Source organism: Podarcis muralis, chromosome 7 (genome assembly GCF_964188315.1).
Source record: "Podarcis muralis chromosome 7, rPodMur119.hap1.1, whole genome shotgun sequence".
Classification (NCBI taxonomy): Eukaryota; Metazoa; Chordata; class Lepidosauria; order Squamata; family Lacertidae; genus Podarcis; species Podarcis muralis.
Window position 1 is genome coordinate 68,546,316 of NC_135661.1, and position 25,177 is coordinate 68,571,492.

Here is a 25,177-nt window from a genome sequence, read left to right on the forward strand (position 1 = left end):
CCTAGCTGGGTATGTCAGGGATCGAACTTGCTACCTTCTGGATTCCCAGGTGCTCCACCACTGAGCTATAGAGCATCTTAATGTCAGGGCCGTGGGTTCGAGCCCCACATGGGGTAAAGGTTTCCTGCATTGCAGGGGGTTGGACTAGATGATCCTCATGGTCCCTTCCAATTCTACGATCCGATGGCCCTTCCCCTTCCTTTGGCAAAGTTTAGCCTAATATCCCCAAATACGGTGCCCTCAAGGTGCCCTACCCCTAAAGTACAATCCTCCCCCAATATTCCCAGGTCATGGTTTGAAGGCATGTGATGCTGCCACCTTCTTGAAGCTAAGCAAGTCCTGAACTGGTCACTGCCTGGAGGGAAAACCACAGTGGAACACAAAGCATAAACCACCTTCATTTCTATGACTAAAGAAACGTGGGATATAATATACACATTATCTCTGCATATCATGCATAATATATAAATAACAGTGCAATAAGTGTTATAGACTCCATTTTAAAAGGTACTTTTTTATGTTGCTGCATCCCCCGAGAAGAGATTTACAAATTGAAACTTCTCTAGGCTTATGTTTTAAACATAAAGGCAAGTTCTCTGCAGAATCTTTGCATATAAGGCCATCCGCCCACCAGCCCCCCCCCCATCAATTTACCCAATACACCAAGGGTGGCACAAACAGAGAAAAGAGGTGCTGCAATGCCAGCAGAATGAACTAGCAAAAGAGCTCAGGCAAGTGAGCCAAGCTGCGTTTTACAGGAGGGAAGTGAGGGGAGTCACTGGCCAAACTAACCTATGAGGAATATCCTTCCCAAATGCAGCAACCAACCAGACTGTACCAGCAAAACTCAACAGGTGGCGTATATCTATGCCATTCGATGATCATAGTTAAGAGGAACTACAGTGTGTTGGGACTTAAGCAACACGGCAAGCTGCATATGGTCTAAATCAGAAACAAAACCTTCCAGACCTCCTTGCACCTGATCTGTACCAGAGAAGATCTAGGTGTGGGTGGGTGTGTAAACTCAGGGTTTACCTAGACTCATTCACGTAACACTAATTATGGTTAAGTATTACAACTGTACCAACACATTCTAATTAATAAATTTCAAGAACGGGTCCTATTTTACTTGTTTGGGACTCAAAGTGGATCTCAGATCAGAAGCCATCGGGGCACCACTTTGTTCTATTCAAGAGGCAGAAGGGGTACCAGCAAATCCAACAGAAAACTCCTCCTTTCCATGTTCTTCATTTGAAGGTATTATGAGTCTCCCAGGAAGGAATTAAGTGTTTGAACTTTAGAATGTAAAATGTGTTCTTGTCCCAAACTGTCAACCTACAACAATTTCTAGGAAGGAGATTATATATATATATATATATATATATATATATATATATATATATATATATAAATAAAAGATGTCGGGGAGAGGCAAGATAACATTTCAAACTCAGCTAATCCTTTGGTAACATGAATTTAAGCCCTTCCTCTTGACGGAGCAACCCCCTGCAGCTAACCTTTGTCTCTTCCAGGTGCCAGCCAGCAGGAATAAAAAATCCACCATAACAGGCATTTCTAAGCTTGCCTTCAAATTTTCCAGAGATTATTCCCCGCTGCCTGCCCCACTTCAGCCTGCAGTGGCTCGAAATGTGCTTGTCCCGTCAGCCTGCTGCTGAGAATAACTCACTTTAATTACCATCTGAGATGTGACCTACCTTAAACTGTTACAGTAAGCTGCTTAATCTCCTGCTGACAAGGTAGGTGGTACCAGCCCTTCCAAACTTTTTCTTTTTGCAAAACCCATGAGGCGCCGTTGCAAATTACCATCACATGTTGTTGGGTCAAGCAGGGACAACCTCTTCCTTGAAAGATTTCACCGTCAAGGGGTCGTCAGGGTCCAAGCATCGCCAAGAAGGGGCTCAGATTCAGCCAACTCACAGGCCACCCCCATTGGTGTAGGCAGCTCTCAGTGCCTGCTTCAATACTGCCCTGCCTCTTCTCAGACTCCTCTCTTAGTTTTCTCCTGTTCCAAACGCAAACAGGAGGATGCTATCGCAGAATCTGCCAGGGCCCTTTCAGGCAGCGGCCACCAACTGTGGGCGCCAGTCACAAAATGGCTGCCGCGGTGTTTATGGCCCAACGCAAAATGGCTGTTGTGGCAGGGCGCAGCGGAATGCAAAATGGCTGCCGTGGGTGAGTGGCAAAGCCCACATCTAAAAGAGTGGGGGGGGGGAGCAGGAACACAAAATGGATGCAGGTATGCCCCCCCACCCCCGTTAACAGAAAGGGCAGCTATATCAGCCACAACTGCACTAACTCATAGAAAGAAACCCTTTGCCCCTGGGTATTGTGGAAGAGTTCATGGTCTTCTAGCATTCCCAGTCATTTCAATGGAACTTGAGCAGGGGAGCTTGCCACAGGGCACTATCCAAGCTACTGAAATAAACGGGATAGCTGAAAGCACACGGGCTCTGGCACAATTCCCATTTGTTTCAGGAGGACTTGCCGTTGGGATTACGCCTCGTGGCAATAAACTGTTGCACAGCTATTAACCGTCACACACTCAGCTGGTCCTCTTCTGCGAAGAACAGCCTTGAATGCTTGACTTTAAGTTTCCCTGCATGCTCTGGTCAAAGTCTACCTTGATTTCTGCCTTTCCTAACTAGCAATGAATCAACTTCACCATTTCCCCTCTAGGGCTGGGCGATAGATCGATATATTGTCCCAAACTGGTTTGTAGTCCATATAGTGTTATTGGTTTCATAATTTTTGACCTGGCAATATATTGTGAATCATGATGTTTGTGTGTGCTATGCAAAAATCTCAATGTGGGGGAAACCCGAAGCCAGCCAATGCCTCTACATAAAAAAGGTAAAGGACCCCTGACTGTTAAGTCCAGTCACGAATGACTCTGGGGTTGCGGCGCTCATCTCGCTTTACTGGCCGAGGAAGCTGATGTTTGTCTGCAGACAGTTTTTCTGGGTCATGTGGCCAGCATGACTAAGCTGCTTCTGGCGAAACCAGAACAGTGCACGGAAACACCGTTTACCTTCCTGCCGGAGCAATACCTATTTATCTACTTGCACTTTGTGCTTTCGAACTTCTAGGTTGGCAGGAGCAGGGACGAAGCAACGGGAGCTCACCCTGTCGTGGGGATTCAAACCGCTGACCTTCTGATCGGCTAGCCCAAGAGGCTCAGTGGTTTAGACCACAGCGCCACCAACGTCCCTACATATTTCAGACATTGTGATATATTGGTAACATATCGCGATATTTAGCTGGTGGCATGTCACGATGCTGAAAACCAGCTATTGCCCAACCCTATTCCCCACGTAGACCATTGAAGTTGTGTTTACACTATTCCACTATGGAGAGGAGGAGTACTGAACTGTGGGAAACAGGAGGGCAAATCCAAGTACTCTGATCTCCACTCAAGGTCCTCCTTTAATGTTATGACGTCTAAATACATGGAAAGGGCTGAGACCAGGTCCCTAGGCACACAAACCAGAGGTCGAGATCAAGGAAGGATATAGTTAGCTAACTCTGGTGCAAAAAATAAAAAGAAATGCCTAGACTTTCAATTTGGCCCCGTGCTAAAAGGCAGCGTTTATATGTCATCTGAAAGCAACCTCGATTCGTCTGGCATCAGCCAAAGTTGAATTTAAAAAGCTGAGGAAAAAGGGAACACAAAGCAGAGCTAGGGAAGGCTGTTCTTTGTATGGAGTTCAAGAGCATGGCTTTATTATTAGAATTCCCAAGAAAGGTTGCGTAAGATATATATGTCTAGGACTCTTTGACATTGTCGCTCAAGTTAACTGATTAATTCTATACTTTACAGCAAGGCACATTCGACTTAGCTAAATATAAAGTCAGCAAAGGAGGTTGCTTTCAATGACCATTTGTGATCCAGCTCCAGAATCTACCCACCTCTTATTAAAAAGTACTCTTCCACTCGCCCCTGCCCCAACCACTTCATTTCAATTTTGGGGAGGTGGGGGTGGCGCTAGGGCTTGTGACAGCTCAAGGGAAGAGAAATGCTCCAGAAATTTATGTGTTATTAGCATCATAGAACATTATGACAGCTCAGTGCCTTGGCTGGGACTCTGAGAGTTTAAGCTTTCAGGTTTTGTAAGATAGCATTTTTCATTTTTTTTAATAAAATGGAATTATTTCCCTAATTCAATGTATCAGAGTTTTGATAGCTGAGCTACACTGGCATACCATTGGGGTGGGGGGAGAACTTCAGATTTATATACAAAACTGGAGAGGAGCGTTTGGAACTTGCAACAATTTCACCCAAGCAGGAGTTTAATAGCTATTCAGATTCCTCAACAGCAGGGCTGGGGAAGTTCAGACACTCCAGATGTTGTTGGCCATACTACCTGGGGCTGATGGGAGTTGAAGTCCAAAACATCTGGAGGGCCACAGGTTTCTCAGTCCTGCTCTATATAGCAAGGTGAAGGGAACTGGATTGGGCTGGCGGACCTGATCCCTGCCCCCCTCCGCTCTCCACATTTGACAGATCAGCTTGAAGGGACTTTTGATGCTTGCATAAATCCATCTGTGGCTCTTTGTTGCAGAGGTCAAGACAAAGGAAGGTGACTATTTATCTAACTCCAGTGCACTTCTCAACACAGATAAACCTTCAAAACCATTCTACCTAATGTTTTGCAATCCTGGAAATAAGTGAGCAAAGTTCTGAGCCCTGGGGTACACTGTTTCTGAGTGGGCTTCAAGAAAAATGCAAAGATCTGAAGCACTTGTAAGATGGTTTGCAAGAATCTCTCTCGCTTGCTCGCCAGTGAGTGTTTGTGTGTCCCCTAATTCTCCATGCTGCTTTTAACAAGTCTGGAGAGGTAGACAAGAAGCTTTCCCTCTGCTTTGTTGCTTCTCTTATCTCCTGGGACTGATTACACTGAGGCTGCTATCCTATGGCTGCTCAGCCAAATGGTTGGAATTGAACACAGGAATTGCTAAGGGGATAGGCCTGCTCAAACAGTGCTTCTCTCCTAGGAAGCTCCTATGAGCCCAATGCTCCCGTGGGAATCCCTCCTCCCCTAGATGACACTGGCCTGTGGAAACGAGCCTACCTACATCCATCCTAGATCAATAGCAGAAGGGGTTAGATTTGATATGGAACAAAAGGAAGACATAAGGGGAATAAGCACATCCCATATTTACAGTCTGATGGGTCAGAGGAGGAGACAGACTTGATATGTAGTTTAGCCTGGAAAAGAGGAGACTGAGAGGAGATACAGCAGCCATCTTCAAATGGATCAAGAGCTGTCACATGAAAAAAGGGAATAAGCTTATTTTCTCCTGCTCTGGAGGGTAGGATTCAAACCAATGGATTCAAGTTACAAGAAAGGAGATTCCAACTAAACACCAGGAAGAACTTTCTGACAGTAAGAGCTGTTCAACAGTGGGACGGTCTCCCTTGGGAGGTTGTGGACTCTTCCTTGGAGGTTTTTAAGCAGAGGTTGGATGTCCATCTGTCATGGATGCTTTAGCTGAGATTCCTGCATTGCAGGGGGTTGGACTAGATGACCCTTGGTCATCTTCCAACTCTATAATTCTAGGATTCTATAGCAGAGCTCCAAAGGTCTCCAAAGCCTGCTGGTGTAAATTTCAAGGATACAGGTAGCTCCATCTATCCATATGCTTTAAGGCAGGGATGGGGAGCCTGGTGCTCCTTCCAGATGTTTCTGGGCTCCAACTCCCATCACCCCTGACCATTGGCCATGGAGACTGGGGGTGATGGGAGCCTGACAAAATCTGGCAGGCCACAGGTTTCCCATCTCTGGCCAAGGGAATGTCCAAAATCAACATCAGGACATTCCCACCCCACCCCCGATAAGTTTATTGACCTAATTAATTCTAATTTGACTTTTCCTTGTGCTCTATGATGTGGTTACCTAAGAGTTCACTAATGTATGTGAATGATGGCGGCACGCTTTGCAGAAATGCAAAAAGTGAATCAGAGTCAATCCAACACATTCCAGAAGGATGGTTGTATTGTGCCAGCTATGGAGTCTCCAGTCTGGACCACAGTGATCCTACTCAATTGAAAAGCACAGCGGCCAGAAATTAAAAATAATAATAATGAAACATTGCAGTCAAATGTAATCATGTGGAACGAATGGGATACCATTGGCAATGTGGTACTTAGCTAATGATACCAATAATAAAAACGGAAAATATTATTAGTATATCAAGCAACAGCACTTTTCTATACGTAAATACTGCTGTTTGCAGCATTTCCTTTACATTTTGTTTCTAACACATTTAAAGGAGATTTTATTGATGGTTAATCCACAGACCACACACCACTGGTCATCACTGTCCTCTCTATATAGACACCTGCTGAAACTTTTTTTGTCTTGGCAGGCCTATCCAGACATGTGATTTGGTTCTCTCTGTCCTTAAATTTGCATCATATGTTTTCTAGAGTTTTACTGTTTTTTAGATGGTTTGCTTTAAATAGGTTTCTGCTTTAGTTTTGGTTGTGTTTTAAGTACTCTGGGCTCCTTTGCGAGGAAGGGCAAGAGATACATTTAATAAACATCACCTAGTACTTCTGTAACAGTATGGAAGGGTCGATACTTGCATCTTCTTCCTCTCCTCTATCCCATCTTCCCTGCCTATCCTTTCCCCCTTTTGTGATGTGTCTAACATCTATTAAATGGGAAGGTCTTATTTTGAGCTACAAATGGCTTTGAGTGCATTGGCAGAAAGGCAAATATATAAATGTAGCTACGGAAAGCAGCATAATGTATGCCTAATGATGGAGGTAATGAACACAGGACATCCCGGGCAAAATGGTAACTGTGCTGGCCGACGCTCCGTTGAGATTCAACAGGGTTTTTAGTTGGAGTTTTTAAGTGCAATTTCTCTGACGTTAGCAGCTTTATAGCGACTACTAGCACCTTTGCCCCAAAGCCTGACTGCATTACTGGGCAATTAGTGCGGTATTCTGCTTTTTTTAAAAGCATTAACTTTTTACATTTGGAATGCAGATGTTTCCTCCTCCAAGCTGATGGGCATTAATCAGGTATCTAGGAGCACGAAAAATATACAATGCCATTGGGGTTCTCGACAGAGCCTTCGCTCCCTACTAGCCTTGCGTCTGATCATGTGCATTAGCATACTCAGCAGATTCTTCTCAAGAGGGAAGGCTAGCTATTTTTGGAAAACTGAGACCTCTTTGCAACATGACAGCTGCGAGGAAACACTTAAGATTTCTCGGAACCGAACCATTCTCGAAACTGCTCCAAGGTACCAGTTATACAGTGGAGACCCTAGAAAGGTTGAGCAAGTGCACATTTGCGATTCCAACTGCCGAGATACCAACTCAGCAGTCGGAATAAATTATACCAGTCAGAAGAAAAGGGTACAGTTCCAGTGATCTTTCCTGTTGAGAAAACATAAATAAATCTTGGGGTTTGGGAATTTGCCTGCTGGGCACCAGCAGAATGTGAAACAGGCAACATGGAGCAATGCAGCCAGACCCCCACAGAGCCCTTTAAAAATCCACTCCTTACTTGTGTAATTCGGGGGAATGGCTGTAGCTCAGAGCTTGTATGCTGCAAGAAGAAGAGTTTGGACTTGATATCCCGCCTTTCACTCCCCTTAAGGAGTCTCAAAGTGGTTAACATTCTCCTTTCCCTTCCTCCCCCACAACAAACACTCTGTGAGGTGAGTGGAGCTGAGAGACTTCAGAGAAGTGTGACTAGCCCAAGGTCACCCAGCAGCTGCATGTGGAGGAGCGGAGACACGAACCCGGTTCACCAGATTACGAGTCTACCGCTCTTAACCACTACACCACACTGGCTCAGTCCTTGGTAGCTCAGACTGAACCTCTGAAGAGCTGTTGCCAGTCAGGGTAGACAGTACTGAAGTGGAGGGGCAAATGCATCTGACTCAATATAAGGCAGCTTCCCATCAACTCCTGCTAACATGCTCATCCGTCAGGGATGATGGCAGCTGGAGTGCAACAACACCTGGAAGATGGGAGGTTCCTCACCTCTGCTCTAAAAGTTTTAAAAAAGGTAAAGGACCCCTGGACAGTTAAGTCCAGTCAAAGGCGACTATGGGGTTGCGGCGCTCATCTCGCTTTCAGGCCGAGGGAGCCGGTGTTTTCCACAGACAGCTTTCCGGGTCATGTGGCCTGAATACAAAACATAACTAAACCACTTCTGGCACAACAGAACACCATGACAGAAACCAGAACACACAGAAACGCTGTTTACCTTCCCACCAGAGTGGTACCTATTTATCCACTTGCACTGGCGTGCTTTTGAACTGCTAGGTTGGCAGGAGCTGGGACAGAGCAATGGGAGCTCACCTTGTCTCAGGGATTTGAACCGCTGACCTTCTGATCGGCATGCCCAAGAGGCTCAGTGGTTTAGACCACAGCGCCACCCACATCCTCTGCTCTACTGCAGTGGTAGCCTGTCATCCAGCATGAAAGCAGCAGAGATGGGTGTCGCCTGATCCAAATCTGGTAGCAAACTCTGCTTCCACTATCTTTGCCTCCATAACACCCCTCAGCATCATTCGTATCCCCAAAGGAGAGGGGAACATGCTCCTGAAAGTGGGTGGTTCTACATCAGGGATGGGGATGGGATCGTCATATCTGATCCCCTACATTGCTGAAACATTAATTCAGAAACAAAGGCATGCCAGAGAACATAGAAACATTATTTTTCAACTACATGGCAAAAAAGGGTCACAGTGCAGCTCCACCAGATTGAAACCAGCAAACCTCCTGTCCAAATGTCTTTATGTGACCAAATATTAAAAAGTACGAGGAGTCAAAAGGTGGCCTTACACTCCTCCCTTGTTGTTGCAGGCTCAGCTAATTCTGATAACATACTTTCTAGCGAGGCATCATCACTCCCGAAACTGGCAGCTACGGAAAAGCAAGCAGCAGCTCTGAACTCTTGACTGCGACTGCACTCATTTCTCCAGTCACCTCCTTCTGTGGAGATGGCGAAGAATCTTAATCATAGGCTGCACTGAGATAGGGGGGGTTTAAAAATAGCCCCCTTTCAACACAGCCTTCTTGTGTCACCTACACTGTAGGGGTAAGGAGAGAACAGCCCTCAAGGACTCCTTGCCCCACTGCCTCTTCCCATATTCTGCCAATCTTTTACATCTCCATGCTTCAGAAATCCTAAAAATGGAAGGCCCTCCCAGATCTTCTTGGAACGATGATTTACTTAAGCACTCAGACACAAATCCATCAATTTCTGATGTCCTGGTGTGTGTTTCAGTGCTTCTGTAGCCAAAACAGCACCGCCCATACTCCAAAATGAGGTTTCAGGAAGCTTGGGGGGGGGGACACAAACAAAAGACACTGGGGGCAGAGGGAGAAACTAAGGAGGGGAAATTCAAAAATAGCCCAGTGAAGGCTGAGCATGCTCAGTAGCCACAGAATGTTTAGGGGTGTTTATTTTGGAGGAGATGGTGACAGAAAATAGATGGGAACACACTGGAAGATTCTGGAAGAAGGGGTGACTGGCAGGTTAGAATCTTGAATAGCAAACCACAGTATTTGTTGCAGATCCCATGTCGCTGCATGACCTGGTCACCCAAAGCCTATGCAATGCACATGTGTGAGAGAGGACCCTGGCCCAATCAAGGACACCTCCGTGCATAGAGGAACTATGCACCCACTGTGAAGGAATGGGACTTTCAGCCATTTTGTGTTAACTGTGGCCATTGGCCACGCCAACGATGGCTGATGGGTGTTGGAGCACTGATTCCCCATCCCTTCACTAATACAAGAAGTCAAGCCCCCTCCAGTTCTCTAGTGAAGTCAGAAGCCGTTAAGAGATAAAGCGCTTTCCCTCCCATTTGTGCTGGGGTCTGGAGAATGTAAGGAGACTCTTCCAAGCAAACTGAGAGGCTTCCGCCGCTTCTTACCATGTCAAATTCACTAAAAGCTCATGGGACAGGATCTGGGTGCCCCTAGGTGCCTTGTTCACCAGAGGACCTAAGGTAGAGGCCTGCCCATTCACTTCAAAACAGGAGAAATCAGTGGGATATGCTCAAAGCCAGCCTTTTGAGATCAAGGCCATGTGCACCTTGGCAGCTTCAGATACAGTGAGGTTGTTGTGTTTCAAGTCACATTTTCACATTGCTATGCACACCAAAGAGAAGGCAGGGTGTCATCACTTGATGCACATTACCTGATCTGTTGCCTGTGCCTGTGACTTCCCCTGTCTGAATGTCTATTCATGGTAGCTGTCATTGGCACATGTGAAATCACTGTTTCAAGTGTACACACCTCAGCTTAGGTTTTCAAATCGGTTGGAAGCTGGTTTGAGGGAGAATGCACCGAACCAAACAGCAGCGTTTCTCGAGAAACTACAGGATACAGGTGGACTGTGGCCAATGCCAAGCGCACTCGGCTTCATACACCAGCAGTGGGTGTGCACTGGATCAAGATTCAACTGCAGCGTGTACACAGCCCAACGTTCCAACTTGAAGGGAGGTTTATTTTGATCAGAATGTCAAACAGATTGCAAAATCAGCAAGTGAGGAACAGGGAACTCCTCAGCTCCACGCTGGCTGCTCAGAGGATAATCGCCCAAAGGTGCAAATCACCTCCAAAGGATGTAAATGGCAACATTCACACTGATTTTAATTTTGGACGGCATCCAAAAATGCAGCACCTGCTGGGGCGCCCAGAAGACTCTTTAGTAAAAATGCTACCATCCACCCTACTAGGCTTTGCTTTGAAATCCTTCCTGCTGCCTTCTGTTCCCTGTTACTGTTGTGTAAACAGTGTTGGGCAAGAAACCGGATTAACTTTGCAGTATCCTCGGTGGGAGGTCCACCAATTCTCCTGATTCTGTGAGAACGTTCTGAAAAAGATCACGATGTTGTACTGCTGTAGCAGCGAGAAGCCATCTTTTAAAAAAATGTGATGGTAAACGACACATTAATTTCTGTGTTCTGCAACAACTTGGAAGAAGATAATTGAAAGGAGACTATGATGAAAAAGATGGAGGCGGGGGATGAGATTAGCAATAGCTTAGGCAAGTAAAAATAAGTAGCAGAATATCCATAAGCAATTCATAAGCAACAGATACAAAATCAGTTGCTTATGCAAAGAACATTGTCCCCAGTAATATCTATAAAAACCGAAAGGAGCTCTTGGATCAGGCCTGTGGTCCATCTAGCCAAGCATCCTGTCCTCTTAGGGGCCAACCAGATGTCTATGGGAAACCCACAAGAAGGAGCTGAGCAAAACATCAGTCTCCCCACTTGTGATCTTCCCAAAACTGTGATTCAGAGGCATATTTCCTGCAACAGTGGAAGAAGAACATAGCCTGTAGCCATTGACAGCCTCCACGGATTTGTCTAATCCTTGCTTAAAGTCATCCAAGCCAGCGGCCATCACCACCTTTTGGGACAGTAAATCTAACTATGCATTGCGGGAGGAAACACTTTGCTTCATCCGTCCTGAATCTTCCAACATTCACAGAGATGAATATCGCTTTGTAGCTCATCACATCAGCACATTACAAATATGCTCTGATTTTCCATAAATAGGTGGCTACGTTGTCTAATTTCCTGCGCTCTCACTTTGCTAATTGGCTTCAAAAATGTCTTGTGTTCCAAAAAGGGGAAATAGAGCATGCAAAAGATGGTGCTTTCTTTCTTTTTTTTATTTTGCAGGATCTCCTACAACATGCCCACATTATGCAGCGCACAGTATTATCCATTGCTGCAATTCCCCCACCCCGCTTTAGAAGAAGGGTTTCATTGCAGCCTCTGACTTCCTGTTGGACATGAACGCTAAGTTTTAGGGCCCTTCCAGGAAACTGCCTCCTGCTTCCTCCAGCTCCATCTTGTCTACACTTGCTGGGGTTTCAGGAAGGAGCTTTTCCCCAGCCCTACCTGGAGGTGCCAGGGATGGAACCTAGAACCTTCTGCATGCAAGGCTCTACCACTGATCTATAGTCATCAGCCTAGATCCCCTCCTGGAGGAAACTGCAGCTTCAGGTGTGGGAGATTTCCACCAGGACTGTGTGCATTGGAGACAGGGGGAGAAAACATAAGATGAGGCTGCTGGATCAGGCCAATGGCCCATCTAGTCCAGCATCAGAGCGCCAAGCTGTGAGGAAACCTGCAAGCAGGATCTGAGCACAAGAGCCCTCTCTCCTCCTGCGGTTTCCAAGAAGCGGCATTCAGAAGCATTGCTGCTTCCGACCACGGAGAGAATTAATCCCCTTGGCCCAGCCCAGCCCAGTCCTGATTGGGCCACCCTGGGGCTGTTTCCAAAGCAAACCCAGAGAGACTAAATGCGCCCTGAATTGTGTATTCTACAGGCTCACATTAAGCCAAAGGGAAAACCGTAACTGCTTTATTTATAGCTTCTGCAATGTGAAGGCAGTTCAAGATTCAAACACTTACAGACCCAGCTGATGGAAATGGAATGCAAGCATCTAGTCGAGTTCAACGGGAGTAACGTTGCCGTGAGAGTAAAGGAAAGGGCCACAGTTCCATGGGAGAGGAACTGCCTTGCATGCAGAAGGCCCCACGTTCAATTCCCAGCATCTCCAGGTGAGGCCCCTGCCTGAAGCTCTGCCAAAGATTCGCTGCTACTAAGTTAGAGCTGGATGGACCAATGGTCTGAGTCAGTCAGCTAATGATAGCAAATGCCAGCAGGATGCTCGCAAACCGGCCACAGTTAAGAAGGCCAACTTCCCTGTTTTTCTCCCAGGCTGCCAAAAAAATATTTCAGTCTGGTGCTGAGCAGGGAGGAAAGAGAAAGTGTGGCTGGAGTGGGGGGGGGGGGAGAGAGAGGCAGCGCTAAGGGCAGGCTGGGAAAAGGCACAAAAGGAGAAACAGTGAGAGTGGTAAGACATGAAAGGGTTGCGTATTTTTCCTGCCTCTGGCACCCAGAGCCAAACTTTTGTTTGCAAGCCCAGCTTCTTCAGAGCCTCCTTTGTAGCCGGCCCACTTCGAGCCTTGCCTTCCTGCTGCACCGCTGGCTCCGTTCTGCCAAAGCCACAAAGGTCACCCGAACGCTTGGCACCTTATGAAGCAAAGCCCTGTTTGGGAAATCCCAGCATCTGAATAGACAGTCCTGAGACTGAATATAGTGAGTCTACAGACAAAAGACCGAACAGAGGAGCTTTTCGACCAGGGAGTCGTGGGCTCTCTTTGAACCACCCCCGTCCCCACCTCCAGTGAAACTAAGAACTTGGAACTCTCCTTAGATCAGCTACAACGTGTGAAGTGCTTTCTCTTCCTCTGTGGCTGTTCAGGGTCTCTTGGATAAAGATGCCCTAAAGGGTCACCTGAGTCACCTGCCTGGCTGTGCCAGATCATCCCCTGCTGTCTGCACATTCTGGTTCTTTGGCTTTGAGAATAACGCTGGCTCAAACCCTGATAAATCTCGTCCATTGTAAGCAGCTTTCCACTGGTCCTTCAAATGAACATTCGCTTTTGGCGTAATTTCACCTCTTACAAGCTCAGTTATGTGGCATTACTGTAAGTGGCACCTATCAGAAGAAGAGCCTCTGTGGTCCTGGATGATTGGCACTCAGCCACCCAGTTTGTTATGAGAGGCGTGATAAGAGAAAATTTGCTGGATCAGAGCAATGGTCCGTCCAATCCGGTTTCCCACAGTTCCCAACCAGATGCTTTCAGGAAGCCCATGCAATAGCCCTCTCCCACAACTGCTCCCCGGAAACTGGTCTACAGTGATATACTGCCTAGGAACATGGAGGTGCCATATTGCCCTCTTTGCTAATAAGTCTTAGAACCACAGAACAGTAGATGATGATGATGATGATGATAATTTATACCCCACCCATCTGGCTGGGTTTCCCGGCGGCTTTCAGCAGAATATTAAAATACAATAATCTATTAAACATTAAAAGCTTCCCTAAACAGGGCTGCCTTCAGATGTAATAATAATAATAATAATAATTAATAATAGAGTTGAAAGGGACCGCAAGGGTCATCTAGTTCAACCCCCTGCAATGCAGGAATTCTGCATTGGGCTCTCTGGGTGGGCTCAAACCAGCAGCTTTCTGGTAAACAGCAAAGGCACACTGAACCATTGCACCACAGAGCCTTGAGGAATTTGATTCTTTCCCCGCCCCCCCCCCCGCCCCCAATTTCTCTCACTCCACTTCACAGCCATAACAGCTAGTGGTCAATGCCACAATGAATCCCACCATTAGGTATGTGTGATTTGGAGAAGCTTCTCTCTGCTACGAATCCTGAATCTGCTACAAATCAGTTTCACTGGGCAAGTTCCATGCTCTAATATTATGGGAAAGAGAAAAAAGTATTTCTATCTGTTTTGTCCATATTTATGCACACACCCCCTTCTCTCTACTGGAGCACTGTCTCCAAAACAGCACTGCCCATGCACAAGAGGGAAATATCAGCAGGCTTGGAGAAACCCCAACGGTTTTCAGAAATACAAAAATTGCTGGAATCGAAACACTTATAAGGAGGGCTACCCCAAAAGCGACACAGTAAGGGTTGCACACTCTAAAAGGGCTGAGCATGCTGACAGTGGAGGGGTAGGAAAACTAGTGTGGAATGATGGATTGTGGGAGAAGGCATGGCTTGTGGACTGGAAGAGTGAACAGGAGCACTCCATACCGCAACATTTTGTTGCAGGTCCCACTAAAATCTGCAGCCCTGAGCACACACTCAGCAGGCAGTAAACCCCATTGAACTCAACAGGACTTGCTTCTGAGTAGACATACACAGGGTTCTACTGGTGGTTTTCCGCTTAAACATAAAAAAACCCCAACTCCAAAGTATTTGACCTTTCCTTGTAGAAGAGGTTGAGGTTTTTTTTAATGCACCTTGGAGCATCTGAGAGTAATATCTGCACCATACATTTAAAGCACATTTAGACCACTTCCTCAAAGTGTTCTAGGAATGTTAGCTTAACCCCCCCCCCAAAGAACTACAATTCCAAGCACCCTTAACAAACTACAGTTCCCGAGATTCTTTGGCACAAAGTCATGTGCTTTAACTGGGTGGTGTGAATGTGAGCTTGGTTACCCTGTTCCTCACACCTTTTTGAGCTCCAGGAAATTATTCTTGGGATGGGGGCAGCCAAACCTGGAGACCCCATGGAGCAAGGTTTCCGCTGCTGCTTATTAGTCATCCCTATAATTCTGTTCCCATTGCTCTTTCCTGTCCAGGCTTGCGTTCAAGGTTAGACAGATAAATAGGTCAGAGCAGCCACATGAGTTTCTCAACAGAATGTGGTCTAAAAAGGACCTGTCACACACTCACTGCTGGGTGTGTGTTTTGTTTAAAAAAGAAAGCATGTGAAACAAACCTTAACACTTACAAGATTAAGCACCCTATAAATGTTCGAAAATGAACATGCACAAAAAGTACCATCAGTTCTGTTTTATAAAAATGATACGATCGCATTAACTGCGTCATGCAAATAATTCCTGCTTGGATGGTAACCTGTGTTAACCTGAAGAACGGAAGGGGGTGTGCGATAACCCTCCACTGATAAAACACACACACAAATTGCCAATAATAAGCAAACAAGTCATAGCTTTTGGAAAGCCCATTCACAAGTGATAAAAGAAGTGTGTGTTGTGTTGAAGGGAAGCCCATTGTGCTCTCAGTAAGATGGGCTCCAAGACTAAGAGGACCCTGAGGAAAGTGCCCTCTTGTGAACCCCTGCACTGGCTAGAATGGAAATAGACCTCTACAACAGCAGCGTTGCAATGCTCAATGGGAAGCTCAGAGCTATCGTTTAACTTTCCCAAAGTGCCTGGAGTGATGCTACATCAGAACATTATGACTCATTAAAATGGCAGAGCTGTGTTTCAATTCTCCTGTTTTTCCAAAATGTGCGAATTAGGTAGGTTCACTTTCACAAGTGATCTTCGTCAGATTTCTTCTCCTTAATCCCATGCGTGAAAATGTCCTTTGTGTGCACCATTACACCAGTAATGCTTGTTTGCAAAAAAAGACCCTAAGAGCATGTGATTACACTCCCTGAACCCTGATTTATAAGGCAATCCTATGCATGTTTACTCAGAAGTTAGTCTTGCTGTAGTCAATAAGGCATTTTCCCAAGTAAGCTGGCACAGGGCTGTAGGCTTAGCACAGCAGATGTCAGTGAGGTGGTGGCACTTATCTGATTACCCAACACTGGCATTGCTGCAGCTTCCTGGGCCAGGGAGAGGGCAGTAGCAAGGATGGAGCAGTGCCATTGAACCAGCAGGAATATGGATTGGTTCTGCCAGTGCATTTGCACCCTGCCAACCTTGCCCCTTCTGCCCCTGGCAGGCAGCAGCAACGGGAGGTCAGGTAAGCCCCACTGCCCACTACTGACTTCGTGCCAGCCGCTGACACTCCAATGAAAACCCTCCCTGCCAAACAGTATTTGAAATTAGCCAGGTGCATTCTGCACCTGGTTATTGGTCACTTGCAACCAAGTGAAGATGCCCGGGTGCCAAGATGGCACCTGACATCTCCACCATCTGACTGGCTGGCACACAGCAGCATTTTTTTGGTGCTGTGCTATGGCACGAGTCAGATTTTAGCTGGAGCTGACAATACACACAATTCATTTTCAGTTTCAAAAGGGGCCTAACATTCCGTTAGTGTGCCCGTAACCTAGGTGTAAGGGGTCATATGGCGAATAGCTTTGATATATCAGTTTCTAACACTGCTGCCATTATAATTATGTCAGCTGGAGTTATGTCAATACAGTGGTACCTCAGGTTAAGAACTTAATTCGTTCTGGAGGTCCGTTCTTAACCTGAAACTGTTCCTAACCTGAGGTACCACTTTAGCTAATGGGGCCTCCTGCTGCTGCCGCACGATTTCTGTTCTTCATCCTGAAGCAAAGGTTCTTAACCCGAGGTACTACTTCTGGGTTAGTGGAGTCTGTAACCTGAAGCATCTGTAACTCAAGGTACCACTGTATAGCTATGTGCACTTGACAACATGGTCTGAAGGTATATGATGCAGCCACCTTGCTGAAGCTAAGCAGGTCTTACTCTGGTCAGTCTTTGGATGGGAGACTTTTCAGGAGTCCTATGAACACTGCCTTGAACTCCACCATGCGAGGGAAGGCATTATATACAATAAATGCAAACTTTAAAGGTTGTTTCTCTCCCCACCCTGTCATCCCACATTTCGGTGTCCTGAGCATCCTGCACATGGATATTGTGGGAATCAGAAGCATCATGAAAACAGGAAGCTGTCTTCTTAGTCCATCTAACCCAGTGTTGTTTACTCTGACTGGCAGCCTGACTGGGGTATCAGGGTCTCTTTCCCATTGCTTGCCACCTGCTCTTTCTAACCCGAGATGCCAAAGATCGATCCTGGGAACTGCATGCAAACCATCTGCTCTACCGCTGAGCTACGGACTAAAGGAAGCCCATCCCATTGCCCAGACTTGACTGTCATGTTGGCCACATCCTTCATACAGAACACTCTTTGTTCAGGAAACACAGCAACAAGGTCTGATGTGGCATGAGATTAACGCAAAAAGAATGTGAAAAGAAGTTTGAAAATGGTAAGGATGCTCCAGTTTGGAAGAGCTGGCAGCGGGCTCGTGATCTGTGAATGTGCCCTTCGTTAACTGGCACTTTTGCTCTCTCCACCAGAGAGCTGTCAACAGAACTGCTCTTTTTACGGAGCTGGACCCAAGCCACAAGTTGGCACACAGCAGCAATCAGCTCAGAGTCACAGGAGAGATGGAAGCGAAGAGTGTCATTTCCGTAAAAGCAGCGAGAATTCCTGGGCTCAGTTCCATTTTCTATCTATCTATCTCTTTCACGTAGACTGATTCTGAAGGCCTGCTAAGAGATTGTGCATACAGGAATGAACTCAAATAGCTGGTAGAATGCCCACTAGGGTTACAATGTCAGAGTTTATGGCCCTGGCACAGTTGCTGTGCATTAATCCCAGAAGCCTGCAGAAGAAGAACTAGATGCTTAGTTCAAAACTATATATCAAGGGTGGGGAACCTTTTCTGGCAGGAGGCCAGATCCTTATCTCTCCACCACTGGAAGCCCAAATCTGACAGGTGGTTGGGGCTTCTCTCCTGTCAAACACCTGACATCATAGCGACATCAGATTTGACAGCACTGTGAAGCCCAGGCTGTTGGGGCTCCTAAGAGCAGTGCAGAGCTCTCTGAAACAGCTTTTGCAAACAATCCCACACTGCTTTTTTGAATCACCAAAAGAGCAGTGCAAGGCTGTTTGCAAAAGGGCTTTCAAACAGCCCCTTATGAGCTTTGGCTGGGCACGCCTGTTCCCAGCAGAGGAATAGGCACAGATAGCCAAACTGAACAGGATTTAATACCTGCTCATCAGCTGATGAGTGGAGGTTAAATCCTGCTGATTTTGGCTGCATGCACCAGTTCCCAGAAGAGGAGTAGGTGTGCACAGCCATTGCAGAATCAAACCCACAGTTCCATGAGTATCTGGTAACCTCTAGGTTAGATTACTGCAAACCATTATACATAGGGCTGCCTCTGAAGATGGTTTCAAAACTTCAGCTGGTGCAGGATTCAGCAGCCAGGTTGCTCACTGGGACGAGATGGTTTGAGCATGTTACACCAATCCTGGCCTGACTGCACTGGCTTCCACTTAAGTTTCCAAGTGCTGGTTTTGACCTATAAAGCCTTAAATGGCTCAGGACCTCAATACCTCAAGGACTGTCTCTCCCAGTGTGAACTGCCCCAGACCCCGCAATCATCTTCTGAGGCCCTTCTTTGTGTGCCTCCTCCACAAGAGGTCCAGAGGGTGTCAACACTAGAATGAGCCTTTCTGCTGTGGCTTCCCATTTGTGGAATGCTCTCCTCCCCAGAGAGGCTCGACTGGCCCTTCATTACATATCTTTAGGCACCAGGTGAAAATGCTTCTCTTCAACCAGACGTTTTGCTGGTTAACATTTCATGGCCTTTTAAGTGTAGTTGTGGGAGGTGGGTTAGTGGTCAGTTTTTATTCTTGTTTTTGCTTTGTTATGTATTATTCTGTCCTCGTTTTTCTGTTGCAAACTGCCCTGTGATCTTCGGATGAAGGGCGGCATACAAATTTAATAAATAATAATAATAAAGGATTGCAGTAACCTTTCCTTTTCATAAAGGAGGGCTCTTGAGCCTGTCTGGTGCAGTCTTCTGTATGACAGAAGTGGCATGCTGAACTATTCAGTGCAATGGCCAAATGCTAATTACGGAGTCTACTGTCTCCCGCCCCCATTTCCACACTGCTAATTAAACTCAGTTCTCTAGCTAGGAAAGGGAACTGCAGTCTCTCATAAAGCAGAAGGGTCACCAAATGAGTTGGCCGCCTGGAGCCTTTACGTTTGGCACAATCCAGTTCCTACCAAAGACTACAGAAACAAACTGAACGCTTTCCAGCCATTTAGTATCTTCAGAAATCAGGGCACCTGCATTGCTCAACTCTTCTGATAAGCTTAAGGTCAGAGCACGCATAGAACCGATGGGGCAGATCCTTGCAACAAGCTAGGGCAGCCTTTCTCAACCTGTGGGTCTCCAGATTTTGTTGAACTACATCTCCCATCACCCCTAGCTAGCAAGGCCAGAGATCAGGGATGATGGGAGTTGTAGTCCAACAACATCTGGGGACCCACAGGTTGAGAACTGCTGAGCTAGGGTAACTCCTAGCACAGCCAGCTCTGAACGGGCCTGTAGTTGGAGGGATGGCATAAGAGAATCAGACTGTTGGAAAGCCCCATGTTTGTCCTTCTGAGCTTGCAAATCTTATGCTGTTAACCATACTTGACAGGGGAGGACATTTTAAGGCAGGGATGGCTAACCTGCAGCCGTCCAGATGTTGTTGAACTGCCCATCAGCTCCAGCCAGCATGGCGCATTGCTCACGGTGAAGGGAGTTCAGCAATATTTGTAGGGCTGCAGGTTCCTCATCCATGTTTTCAGAGCTCTTTCTGCAAAGAGTCTACAAGTGAGAAACAGCACAAACCTTACATACGTCCAGCTACTTACAGCAACCCATATTCCATTGGGTTTGGGTAACAATGATGTAAAAGGTCGAAAGGGGGCCGGAATAGAGGAGATGGTGAAGATCTGATCTCCTGTCTCTTTAAAAATGGCAAACAACTGCCTCAAGGAGGGGAGCACCATCTTGATCAGGGCAGTGGTGCTGAGAGAGGGGAGATCTGCTGTTGTTTCCCACATCGTTTCCCCAACTAAAGTAATTTCACCAAAGATGCTATTTTGCCTTGTAAGGGAAAACTTACATGTACAGAAATCTGGCTACACTTACATAGGAAGCTGCCTATGTTATGTTTTATGTTATTTATATCCCACCTTTTCCCCTCTTACAGGATCTTAGGAGGCTCCCAGCATGAATTGAAACAAATGCAGCTAAAAACATACAATCAATATAAATATTTTTTTAAAAAGTAGCCCTATTTAAAAACAGCCCTAGATACACTTGACACTGTTTGAATGCACACACAAAAGACAACATGTACAGCACCCACCCTCAGAAGACAGCCAATTAGTGTCTGTACACAAAAAAGTATTTGCCTGCTGGTGAAAGCATAGCAGAGCGGGGGCCTGTCTAGCTTTCCATGGAAGCAAATTCCCAATCTGGGAGCAGCCACTGAGAAGGCCCTGTCTTGTGTCCTCACCAACCTGCCTGTGAAGGTGGCAAGACTGAGACAAAGGCCTCCCCAGAAGTCCTCAAAGCTCAGGCAGGCTCATACAGGGAGATAAGGTTCTTTGGGTAGCCTAGACCCAACCGTATAGGGCTTTGTAGGTCATAGCCAGCACATTGAATTGAAGTGGAACTGTTGTAACAGGAGCGTCTGTTCTCCCTATAACCAGATCTGGTCAGCAATCTGGCAGCAGCATCTTGGACCCGCTGAAGTTTCCCAGCACTTCCTAAAGGCAGTCCCATGCAGAATACATGACAGTTATCCAAACAGGGTGTAACTAAGCTGTGCATCACTATGGCCAGATCAGACATCTTCAGAAAGGGGTACAGCTGACCCCCCCCCCCAAACACCTGGGCATCTATCCTCAGGGTTGAATCCAGGAATACAACCAAGCAGTGAACCTGAGTTTTCAGGGGGAGCCTGTCTGAATTTTTGACTCACCAGGAACACCTCTGTGTTGTCTGGATCAAGCTTCAGTTTGTTCACCCTCATCCAGCATCACACCGAAGTCTGACCATTGGTCCATCTCTCTCCATACCGGCAGCAGCAGCCGGCAGTGGCTCTCTGGGGCTTTGGATGGGGGACATTTCCATCCCTACCTGAAGATGCCAGGAATTGAACCTGGGACCTTCTGCCTGCAAAACTGATGCTCTGCCACTGAGCCATGGCCCTTTCCCCTGCACTGAATGGCAGGGCAGCTAGACATAAAAAAGAGGAGGGCCACATGACAGCCTGAAGAAACCCCCTCTTCCTACACAACTACAGTGGAACCTCGGGTTGCGAATGTGATCCATGCGGGAGGCACGTTCGCAACCTGCATTGCCGCGTCTGCGCATGCACGGTCACGATTCGGCGCTTCTGTGCATGCGCTGAAACCCAGAAGTAACCCGTTCCAGTACTTCCAGGTTTGGTGTGGTGCACAAACTGAAAACGCATAACCTGAAGCGTCTGTAACCCAAGGTACTACTGTATTAAAGGTGCAGGAGCCCTTTCCTCCCTTGCCGCCCTTCTCTACAGTGATGCAGGTCAGAGAAATATGTGATTTCACAACGTCAGTTCCTGCAACACCCTATATGGATACAAGCAAAGCCCATTTCAGAATTGCAATTATCTTTTTTGGGAAGCACAGGGTTGCTTTCAGTGCTAGACCTGCTGAAATCAGTGGGTGTGGTTAACTTAGGTCCATTAATTTCAGTGGGTCTGCTCTTGATTAAAATGTAGCTAGATGCAATATTTTAAATACACCATGCAAACACACGTTCTATGTATTCTATGAATCTGTAAATAGGTGGGGTGGTAGATAAGGTGATGGTTTAAAGTCAGAAGAAGCACATCATTCAAACATACCAAATCAGAAATGTTAGGCACATCGGATACAGGGTCAGACTCATTGGTCCATCTAGCTCAGTACTACCTACACTAGGCATAGGCAAACTCGGCCCTCCAGATGTTTTGAGACTACAATTCCCATCATCCCTGACCACTGGTCCTGTTACCTAGGGATGGTGGGAGTTGTAGTCCCAAAACAGCTGGAGGGCCAAGTTTGCCAATGCCTGGCCTACACTGACTGTCAGCAGCTCTCCAGGGTTTCAGGCAGGATACTTTCCCAGCCCCACTTGGAGAACTGAACCTGGGACCTTCCATGTGTAAAGTAGATGCTCAACCATGGAGCCACAGCTCTGTTCTGAAAACCCACATCACGCTTCACTAAGACTGTTGGTGAGGGAGGGGTCGACATGCAGTGGGAGGAGGGGAAGAGAGAGACATGAAAATAATAGAACTCTAGAATTGGAAGGGAAGAAGAAGAAGAAGAGTTTGGATTTGATATCCCGCCTTTCACTCCCTTTAAGGAGTCTCAAAGCAGCTAACATTCTCCTTTCCCTTCCTCCCCCACAACAAACACTCTGAGGTGAGTGGGGCTGAGAGACTTCAAAGAAGTGTGACTGGCCCAAGGTCACCCAGCAGCTGCATGTGAAGGAACGGAGACACGAACCCGGTTCACCAGATTACGAGACTACCGCTCTTAACCACTACACCACACTGGCTCTGGATACAAAACATATATATAAAGCAGTACCATGGAAGTCGAGTGGAATCCGTTCCAGAAGTCCATTCGACTTCCAAAATGTTCGGAAACCAAGGCGCAGCTTCCGATTGGCTGCAGGAAGCTCCAACCCCATCGGACGTTTGGGTTCCAAAGAACGTTCGCAAACCGGAACAATCACTTCCGGGTTTGCGGCAATCGGGAGCCAAAACATCCAAGTTCCAGGGCATTTGACAACCAAGATATGATTGTAATTGGAATCTCTGGATAACAGAAAGCAAAAAAGTAAAAATATACCCTGACTCATACCCGTGGGACCATTTAGCACACTGCGGCCAACTCCTGCAAAGCATTTCTACTCAGCACTTTGGCATTCTTTAAGCGAAGCTGGTTCCCATCCTTAATAATTAAGCCAGAAATCTAGAGCAACATGTTTTGCACTTGGGCATATCCATATTTCTTTTTTTTTTTTTTTTTTTAAATGCATGATGTTAAATTCTCCTCCATGGAACTCCCCAGCCTCCCTAGTTCAACAAATGTCTTACATGTGTGTCGCCTGAGTTTCTCAGAGTGAAACAGTTGCCAATTTGTTCCCCAGCATTTCCCTTTAACTGCCATGCCAAACCACCAAAGCGCTTGGTATTACCACGGACTGATGAAATGCCATCTGCTAATGCAGACTGTCTTAGGAAGAGAACTAATTCGAGACTTATTCCAAGGTGGTCAGATCCCTGCCCCAAGAAGCTTACAATCTGGAAAATGCCACGAAGGAGACCAAGCAGTCATAGTTCAGCGGGAGAGCCCTAGGTCCAGCACTTCCAAGTAGGACGGGGGTGGAAAGCCCACTTGGCGTTTGAGAAAGTCGCTGCCAGTCAATGTCAAAGGTAATGAGTTAGATGACTCAATGGTCTGACAGCTCCGTATAAGGCAGCTTCCTATGTTCTTATGCAAAGCATTGAAAGGGAAAGGGAATGAACAGGGCGAGTGTATAGGATTACTGCCATTACTTTGTTACAGTAGAGTATGGGCGCAAGGGGGCATATCTCATTTTTACTGAAATATTGCAGTAGTCTTCCAACTAGGGATTCATGCCATGCTGCTGTTTCTGTGCCATTTGTAAAGGCTTTCTCCTTTTTTGCTGTGATCCCAACCAATCAGGGATCACACAGTGAACGCAATGGCACCACGGTGCCGCAGAGCCAATCAGGTCCGGCTATAGGACAATGTCAATGAGAGCAAACAATGCCAATCCTTTGCCCTTACTTTGAAGGTATGTTTAAGTGGGAAGGAAGGTCCCCTTTAGGATGGCAGACAGGCTCCCTTGACAACAAGCATTTTCATCCCACTCTTCAGGCAAAAAGACTCCCAGGGTGACTTGCAAAGTCACACAGCCCCCACCCTCAAGCTTAGAATCTAAAGGACATAACACAAAAGGAAACAGGGATGGAGAAGGAGAAGGAAAAAGGCAGGCACAAGTTCTGAAAGTTACCGTTCTTGTAACAGCTAGGAAGCAATTTAGGTAGCCTGATGGAACGGCTGCTGCTAGGGGACATTTTTTGGGTGCAGAGTCAAAGGCAGCAGATGGTCTCTTTGCAGAGCCAACGGAATAGCCCTGCTTCTCTCTGCTCTGTAGCCTGATGGAATGGATGCTACCACTAGGCTGAGGGAGAGCCCAAGGCAGTAGATGGTCTCTCAGCAGAGCCAATGGAATGATAGCCCTGCCTTCCTTCTCTCCCCCTGCTCTGCAGTCTGATAGAACGGATGCCACGAGGGAAACATCCACTGCCTTGCTGTGTTGCATGCACACATTCCTTCCCACCACTCCATTTTGGGATTCCTTTGCCTCCCCCTGAAAAAAAAAGAGATTGTCCTTTGATGGGGCATCAACATGTTCTTGAAACTCCACTTTTAGTTTGGACCAGCACTGCTTAAAGTGAGAGCTGAACATTACGAATGTATTTGAAGAGTATCATACGAATGCAGAAAACTATCAAGTCAGATAGCTGGTCCATCTCACCCAGCACGTTCTACACTGATTGGCAGCTGCTCTCCAGGGAATCTGAGACAGGGACCTTTCTCAGACTTAGCTGGAGATGGCAGGGACTGAACCTGGGACCTTTCAATACAACGTATGTGCTCTGCATGGAGCTAAGGTGGCTTTTTGCTTTTCACGTTTGCAAATGAATGTTACATTGATGGAAGCATAACGATAATAATTTCTGCTGTGCGATAAACAGTGGGGAAAGGCTTGAGTCATAATTTGAGTTCTAGATAATCTCTCAAGAGGTTTTATAACCATTTCCCTCCACGCTGCTCCCCCATGTTTTGCATCACACACATTAATAAGAGGAGTCTAAAGCACAGTTTGGGAGCTCTGCTTAAGCAACTGCTAAATAAAAAGTCTTCTGAAATGAGGTGGGGGTTTTCTGCATCACAGCCTAAAATCCCCATGGGGGG

At 46.6% G+C, this 25,177-nt stretch overlaps 1 protein-coding gene across 6 annotated transcripts in view; it reads right to left on the bottom strand.

The window, feature by feature from the left end:
• TMEM200B (transmembrane protein 200B) overlaps positions 1–25,177 on the bottom strand; it is a 31,596-nt gene that overhangs the window by 2,654 nt on the left and 3,765 nt on the right. Inside the window, exon 3 of one of the 6 annotated variants that reach the window (XM_077932021.1) lies at positions 1,716–2,023. The exons of 2 other annotated variants lie outside the window; for them this stretch is intronic. The gene's annotated coding sequence lies outside the window, so the exon portion shown is untranslated. Of the gene's footprint in view, positions 1–1,715; positions 2,024–19,813; positions 19,953–23,208; positions 24,134–25,177 lie in introns of those variants that run through there. 3 more of the 6 variants (XM_077932024.1, XM_077932023.1, XR_013393727.1) reach the window with 3 other exon arrangements.